Consider the following 8,743-nt stretch of genomic DNA (forward strand, 5'->3'; position numbering starts at 1 on the left):
AGTTAAGCTACGCTGGACTCCACGCTACTACAGCTACATCACTGCTGTTACTGAACCAGCAAATAAAAATTGATTTGGGGTACATCTACACAGTCTGCATTTACTATACACAGTGTACCTGAAATGCTATTTAATCATCACAGCATTTAATCATCAAAGCATTTAAGCATCATAGCTGTGATCACCACCTACAAATGTGATGCAAAATGTTTCTTCTGCTGTGGTAGGCTTTTTTTTTTTATTTGATGAACAGTATGGGCCACAGTGAAAGTAAGTATATTGATTTTTATGTTTTCTCATTCCCTCATCATGGAGAATTGATGCACAGTTCTATCAGGGAGATCCATGTGAAGGACTGGATGATTACAGATGCAAAAGATGTTATCAGCTATCTGGGTCACAAGAGCACACAATAATCCCAAAGTTGAAAAAAGAAAATGGCTTACAAATACATTTTTAATAAATATAAGAATAGCCAGAGAATCTTCAGAAGTGGAAATTTTGAAATACTCCAGCATAGGTCTTACTTTAAGACTGTTATTTTTAGATTCTATATAGAAAAATTTACCTGAATTTTGCCAATTGTGGATGCCAAAAACTAGAGGAGTTTATTTTTTGCTAACTTACGGTTTTATGTGGTATCATTTAAAGAGCTAATGACCACTCTGTGTTATCAAGTGAAGATTTTCAACAAAGATTTTTGGTAAAGCATATGTCTTTGGATATATGTTTCATTCATTCAAAGATAAAACTAATGTCCCTAAAACAGTGCCTGTAAGGCCCTGCAGCAGAGAGAGAAATCTCTGTATTGTTGTTGGCTTTCCTAGTGCACCTGCAATGGGACAAGGTGACTTTAGTTGCTGTCTGTGCTGCGCAAGGTTGTCCTAGGAATTGGCAGCTTGAGTTTACCCATTGCTTTTTGTGCCCTGTACTTGTGCTGAATTAATATTTTCATTGTATCTTCAGTACAAGAAGGTGTACAGTTTGTAATTCTTCCTTCAAAGACTAGCTTATTGCTTGCTGTGTTTTCAGCTGTAGAGAAAGAATGATAAGAGCTTGGGTGAAGTTACCCATTGTATGCAGAAACATATGAAAAATCTATGGATATAAGTGGATTTTTTTAAGTTCGTCACAGCTTAGGGCTTGTGATCGACTACAGCAAAGTGCTGAAATGAGAAATTCTAATAAATGAGTAAGAATGTGTGTGGAGGAAGTGAAAGCATGGTATTACACAGGGGAAAAAAAAAAAGTCTTTCTGGAGAAAGAGCAGGAGAATTCATACATAAGCATTCTGCTGAATGAGGACAAAACTGGAATAGCAGTTACTCGACCTGAAAGTGCTTCAGAAACTGGATACCACTATCTGAATAAACTGTCTTCATCCATCCATGTGGCTGTATTTCTTTATGCTTTCTTCATAAGTGGCCAAAACAATTGTCTGTGCTGTTTACGTTTCAGTCACGTGAAGTAGTTTGTACTAAAAGATCTTCTGTAATGTCTGACAGTGTGCATAAATTTCTTTTACATTAGGTGCTGGTGAGCAACAGTTCAAGGACTTGGTGACTGTATTGTTAAAACTGGAAACAGAGATGGACTTTCCTGGCCTGCATTGGGGTTTTGGTGTTTCAGTGCAGAGAATCATTGTATTCCAAGCCTCCTATTTTGGATGTTTTGCCACCATTAAAGTTAAAAGTGAAAATGCACACATTTAAAATCTTTGTCACGGTATTTGAAATACTTGTTAGTGTCATGGTTTAAGCCCAGCCAGTAACTTGGCACCATGCAGCCACTTGCTCATCCCTCCCCTTCCCCTCCTCCATTAGCTGGTATGGGGAAGAAAGTTGAAAGAATATAAACCCCATGGGTTGAGATAAGGACAATTTAATAACTAAGGTAAAATAAAGTGATAATAGAATACCAATAATAATAGGAAACAACAAAAGAAGACAGGTAAGTTCAGAAAACACAGGTGATGCACAATACAATTGCTCACCACCCACCAACCGATACCCACCCCAAACTAAGCATCAATTTGCCCTTCCAGGTAACCCCCCCAGTTTATATACTGGGCATGAGGTGCTGTGGATGGAATACACCCCTTCGACTAGTTTGGGTCAGGTGTCCTGTCTCTGCTCTCTCCTGGCTTCTCCTGCCCCTTCTCACTGGCAGAGCATGAGAGTGAAAAGTCCTTGATCGGAGTAAGCATTACTTAGCATCAACCAGAAACATTGGTGGTTTATCAACATTGTTCTCAGACTGAAGCCAAAACACAGCACTGCAGCAGCTATTAGAAGAAAAATAACTGTTACGGCTGAAACCAGGACAATTGGGAACTAGTGAGAATGTTAGTTACAGCTTTTGTCTTGACAGTTACTTGTGGTCAATAGAATATATGGCTGAAGAGCCAAATCATTTTACAGTAGAATTGAGAGAAATTATCAAAATTATACTAAAGATGCCCTGGATTTGGCAAACATTTTATAGAATTTGTACAGGTGTCCATTTTTGGTTTATTTTGGATTCATTATTGCCAAACCCAAAAGAAACTCCATTGATTCTTTCTTTTTTCATTGCTCAAGTTGTGACTACATCCTCCAGAATGCTGTCTTCTTCTTTGTCAGGAGACATGATGATGCACGTACGGTCTAGCTTGCAACCCTTTTCTGAAAATTACTTCTGAGATTTTAGAAGTTGGTTGTGGTAACTGAAGCCCTGCCTAGCCTTACAGCAGATGAGACTCTACTGAGAAAAGTGGAAACATCTCCAGAAAGACAAGAAGTAAAATGAAGTAATAATATTGTGGGAGCCTGGTAAAAGTATGTTCACAGCTTGGTGAGAGCTTTTAGTAGAAAAACAGGATCTGTTTTCTTTTTCCCACTCAGAAGCCAGATATCTGGAGTAAGACAAGTTTGTGGGTAGAATAATATCCTTTATTATCTCAGCTAATGGGGTCGTAAGAACAGCCTTTGTGGCACACAGCTGCTCCCCAGGTGTGAGGTAGGATCAGTGATCTTCAAAGCTCAGTACAAGCTGAGAATTACTTCTGAGCATGTGATTGCTATTACACTGCGTTATGAGCAATTAATGTTGGATCTTGTTGCAGCAGGTAAGTTTACTAGGTAGTTCAGAAGTACACTTCAGAATAAAAATTCTTGCTATGAAGATCATCCTCAAACACAAAATAAAAACCCCGCAAATACACTACTGAAAAATCAGGACCTTGTCCCCTGCATCCCTAAGGACGCTGTGCCATCTGGTACTAGAAAGGACTTGTGAGTTCCAAAGAAGTGTCTCTACATTTTGTTTCAAGAGTATCTTTTCTCTTGATATTCCAGAAACTCTAAAGAAAAGCATAATATATGTTGGCATAGAACTTGTTTAGATGCTTTCAAAAATACCCCAAGGGATATTGGGATTATTGCATAATGCCTGCATACCACTGGTAATCTGTCCTAAATAACAGGAACCTTGAAGCTCACAGTGAGCAAAGACCATTAGCACCATTAGAATTCTTTTTTTCAGACTAAATATGATTTCACTGTCTTCAGATTCCGCTTTATCTGCTTAATCAGCAGCAGGCCCACAGTTAATGCTGTCTTTATTCCCAAGTCCTGTGCCTCTTGAGACCTTCACAAAGAATTGCCTGTATTTCTGGTAATCAACTTTCCATTAGGATAGTGGATAGTATCAAGATTATTAAAAACATAAATTCTAATCATCTGGAGTAAGATAATGGGTTTACTAGCGCAAAAGGTGAGAATGAGAGGACGAATATATGTTGTGGATGTATAAATATATTTCATGTGGTGTCTCATGTTGTTCTGAAGTTTCAGGTACAAATAAAGCTGATTAGTATGATTTTTATCAATTTCTTATAATGATGCTGCTTCTGATTCAAGAGCAAGCCCTGAATTAAATATAGCACCTTTTATTCCTTGAAAGTGTATTTGCCAGATGGAGTAACTTCCTGAAATAATAAGCACAGTTACTGCCTTCAGCAAAATTGATTTCTCAACTAAGCAGTAACAACCAAGTATCTTTTAATTTGCATATATCATGTCAATTCAAACCAACATATTTAAAATGTTTTTTAGCTATGTTACTATGCTTATTTATATTGATTCATGTGAGTATTTACCACAGATTTATTTCCTATATGCATTAAATTCAGGAAATCTGTAGTGATCTCATACCTTAATTCCTAACAGAGGACATTATAAAACATGAGACTTGCTTCATCAGAAATTTCAAACATCATGTTATTAGCTGCAGAGAACATCACAAAGGCCTAAAGTAGGCAAGGTTATGTTTCTGACATTATAGACAGTCTAAAACCTTACTTTGACATTACAGGTGGATTCAGCTTACAGTGTAGCTGATTTAAGTTAAAAAAAAAATAAGTAAAAACTAGTGTCTTCAGCCGAATTTCACATGAAGAGAGGGATTTTAGTTAACCACTCCAAAAAAAGAAAAAAAGTGTACGTGTTTTTCACTAGCAAAGACAAGAAACAGTGCCAGTTCCTAACATAGGTGTTGGATCCTGAAGAGACTGCAGTTCCAGAAAAGGAATTGTTTGACAGTTTACCAAGTACATCTACAAAAAAAATGCTTTGTCAGAGCTGTGGGGTTACTCAAGAGTATCTGAAAGATTTGCTGTTTTCACTATGCCAGCTTCCAGAGTGGGCATATTTCATAGAATCCCAGAGTGGTCTGGGTTTGAAGGGACCTTAAAGCTCATCCAGTTCCAACCCCCTACCATGGGCGGGGACACCTTCCACTAGAGCAGTTTGCTCCAAGCCCCATCCAACATGGCCTTGAGCACTGCTAGGGATGTGTTAGCCACAGCTTCTCTGGGCAACCCATTCCAAGCACTCTGCTGTGCAGAGCATGGCCACACATGGTTCCTCTGGGCTGTCTCTGGCCCACTGCTGAGATTTTCAAGACTTAAAGCAGCTGGCCTGGTTGTCACTCCCACTGTGCTTGAGAAAAGCTGAAGGGAGGGTTAAGTTCCTTAGCTCTAACTTGTACAGAAATGATGATGTTGTGTGCATGTGAGCATTCACTGCTTGTCACCCATTAGTTCCTTCATCTGTAAGCACCTGAAGCAAGTTTTAGTGAAGATAGTGCTGAGATCTCTACCCAACAAACCCTCCCTTCTGCTTTGTTTTTATTTGTCAGGCAAATTAATGCTCAGAAACAAGGTGGGCTAGATGAAAACTGAACTGTGCTTCATCTTAACCTTCCAATAACATAAATGTTATTGTGCTAGTCAAGACCTTAACAATTTTTAGAGGACTCTATTGATTACTAATGAACTGAACTCCACAAGGTGTAAAAATATTTCAGTGGTACTAAAGAAGGAAAAAAATGAGCTGTGGAAATTTTAATAGCATTGAAACAATTTAGAGCACCCTTAGGACTGGCTGGGGTGACCTCATTTAATTCCTAAGCCTTCTACTGGCCCAGTAAAGCTTAAAAGCAGCATTGGAAGAAGGATCACAGCCCTTCTAAATTTAGCTATAGGAACCAACTAACAGAGCACTACATCAGATGAATATTTATTAGGTAAAAGATCACACTTTTGCAGTATGAGAAACATTAGGGAAAAGTTCTCTAGTGCTCTTTACTAAAGAAAGATAAATTTTGCTAGGCATCTGAGTTTCCTTCTCAGTGCAGTGACGATTTGTCCTTGTTATTTGCGTGCAGAGAGGGGGAACTGAATGTCAATATAAAGGAACCACTGACTGCTTTATGAATATACGCACATGAGAGGGGCTTAATGCTTTCTTATGTGGAGCACCCTCCAATGTCCTTTGCTAGTCCTTTATGACAAAATTAAGGATGTTTTTAACTACAATGTTTCAGGGAGTCCAGGATCTGATTAAAACAGTGAGTGAACATTTGTTTGTTGAGTGTCCATTTTAGAATCCTCATTGTTTGCATAGCATATTTTTAGTTTAAATGTTATGCAAACAATACCTTAAAGAAATCATTTGGTGTTTTTGTTACTAAGAATGTACTAAATTAAATAATTTGTTTTCAGGGAACTAAAGACCACTGTTTTCACTTCATTCAAGAAATGCAGCCAAGAAAATATTTGCCTCTTGTTTAGAATTCTCAATGCTCTGGCTTTATTCACACTAAATGTTACGTATCTTGACTTTCAAATCATGGCATGTACCTGAGTATAGTTTGTAAACAGCAGTACCCCTAGCCTGTCAGCAGAGCCCACTGTTAAAAATGCATAGGCATCAGCTTGCTACCGCTTCTACCTGAACCACACTATAAAGAAAACCTATTTCTAGCTTGTGTTTTCATGGTATTCTAAAGCACAAGTCAAGACAGCAAAGGAGGTTATATTTGGTTGGTTGTTTTTAAGTTTGCATTAGGAAATACAGCAACTCACTTTTCTCTCTGTTCCATCACTCAAACACCACTGAGAACATTAGCCTGGCTGGCAGCATTTTAAGCAGAAACAGCACAGAAACGTAGAGACCCACACACCTACACAGAACACTCAATACATTATTTCTTTAGAAAGTTTAAAATGGTTGAGAATTCTTCTCAATATTGCAGTGTACGTAAATGAGGAGACTCCTATTTGTATTTCTTACCTAATAATTTTCAATGGGGAAAGAAAACAGAAACCAAACCTTGTGGAATATTGGTATCTTGGGGACCAAACAGAGCATTTAGGCAGCCTTTATTAAAATGCTTATGTTCAAAGAAACTGAGGCTAGCAGCATTCCTAACATTTCTCCACAACCAGTGAAGTTTCACAAAAAAAAAACCTTAGTTCCTTTAGTACAAATCTCTTTTAGCTGCTAAAAATGCAGATGTGACCAACATGCCAAGAACTGGAAAGACTCAGACAACCCCAATTCTGAGATTGCTACAGTGACAGTAGACGACTGGGGGGATACGCTCAGGCAAGTCTGTGGCTGATGTGGCTTGACCATGTTTTGTTCATACTCACAGGCTGGGCAATCAATACGGCAGGGAAGCACACACGCAAGACTTTCATGAAAGACTTTACTGGCTTATCCTGCTTACAATCTCACCTCCAATTCATCCCAGTCTTACTGTTGACAAAGCAAATAAAGTCTGTTGGCGCTTTCTTGTTGCTATCGTGAAAGTCTACACACATCTGCGCTCCTGTCTGCTGCTTGAAACCAGCTGGCTTGGCTGCCAGAAATAACTCTGCAGTGGCAGTAGGAAGCTGCACACAGTCTGATTTATTCTACTGAGATGTGAGACACGCCAGTGCTTCTGCAGCGATGGCTGCAAGGTTGCACAATTTCTGCTGGGTCTGGCTTAGTAATGTTGCATAGCTACACAAGAGCATTTGCATACGATCTCTTGGCCCAAGGTTTCTTTTCTGTCAGGAGTTAGCCTTCGGTGATGCCACAAAAGTGGGATGCTGCAATACCCTGAATTACTGAGAACTGGTTTTGTAACAGGGACTGAAGAAGCAGAGCAGAACCCTGAGTTTGGATTTGTCTCCTTAGCTACTGCAGATGGGACTGAACCTGGTTTACCTTTCATATCCTAATACTAGTAAGGAAAATGAGGTGGTTCATTGCTTGTACTGATAAACAGCAGTCATGTTACAAATAACTCTCTAGCAGCGGCTTGTCTTACTCCTGCAGGTTTGAGAGGGAAATGGCATCTGTCATCTTCACTAGGAAAATTCTAGTCCTGCACTAGACCATTGAAACAGTAGCAAATGGAGAGACAACTAAAACTCTTGACCGAAATATGAATCCAGTTTAGTGGCTGAATGCTTATTTTTAGCCTCTCCAGAAGAACCAAATTGTGCAGCAATGTCACATGCTGTGTCAGAAAGATGTCATCACTGTGTGAAATTCAGAATGGCATTTTTAGAAGCAAATACATACTTACAGAGCTTTTCCAGCATATGTCTTGTAGAGATTCAGCCTGCTGTAAAAATGATACCCATAAAAAATGGGGCAGCTGCAGTAGAGGTAACTCAAGTTTCATGACATCTTTTTTTTCCTAAGAAAGAAAAATTACAAAGGTGAGTGTGCTTCTGGGATATGTAGGCACAAATTTGGGACAGCTCTTCTATGGGAGAAAGACACAGCTTGAAGGTTGGAAGCCTCCGCCTCTCCCTGGCACCTGCAGCAATCCCCACCTGTTTTGGACATGGGACTTATACGCAATGCTCTCTAGGCTTTTCAATGCGGGGTTAAGCCCATGCCTTGAAGCCCTGGGAATTTCCAACTGCCTCCTCCAGGCCACCGGGTCAATGCCCCGCCCCTCACCTCAGGGCGAGCTGCAAGGCCTTGGCCAGGGACCACCAGGTGAGAGAAAACTGGCCAGCCCCACTCCTGCGGGCAGCTCCAGCTGCCGAGGACGGTTGTATTAACCGGTTTAATAATCTCCCAGCACTAATTGCTCTGAATTGCTATAAGCACATTAAATTATACTGTGTTGCAACCAGCGCTTACATGTAGTTGGTCAAGGCGGGCAGCAGTACCCACCCACAGGCACATCCTTACGGATCACCGTCACCTCAAGTGCTACGCGCGCCCGCCGGGCCCTTTAAATGGGGGCGGGGGCGTGGCCCGCCGCAGCGGTGACGTCTGCGTACGGGGTGTCTCTCTAGATAACGCCTTAGTCCCTCCCTTTCCAGATCTTTCTCGAATGCGCTTCGCCCGCCGCGGCCGCAACCCGAGCGCTTCCGGAAAGTGCCGAAGTCGCGCCCGGCGCCCGGCAGATT

General features: G+C 40.4%; 1 long non-coding RNA gene across 3 annotated transcripts; it reads right to left on the reverse strand.

The window, feature by feature from the left end:
• Positions 1–5,912: 5,912 nt before the first annotated feature.
• LOC133278927 (uncharacterized) lies at positions 5,913–8,617 on the reverse strand. 3 transcript variants are annotated; one of them, XR_009746728.1, is made up of 3 exons: positions 8,509–8,617; positions 6,977–8,016; positions 5,913–6,504 (listed from the first exon to the last, which is right to left on the reverse strand). It is a non-coding gene; the product is annotated as an uncharacterized LOC133278927 (long non-coding RNA). The 3 variants fall into 3 exon arrangements; XR_009746727.1 differs by lacking the exon at positions 8,509–8,617 and having other exon boundaries at positions 6,977–7,082; positions 7,903–8,234; XR_009746726.1 differs by lacking the exon at positions 8,509–8,617 and having other exon boundaries at positions 6,977–8,234.
• Positions 8,618–8,743: the final 126 nt, after the last annotated feature.

The sequence above is a fragment of the Pezoporus flaviventris genome, unplaced genomic scaffold (genome assembly GCF_033815535.1).
Source record: "Pezoporus flaviventris isolate CSIRO_AGI_PZ_B2104156 unplaced genomic scaffold, CSIRO_AGI_Pfla_v1 ptg000070l, whole genome shotgun sequence".
Lineage (NCBI taxonomy): Eukaryota > Metazoa > Chordata > Aves > Psittaciformes > Psittacidae > Pezoporus > Pezoporus flaviventris.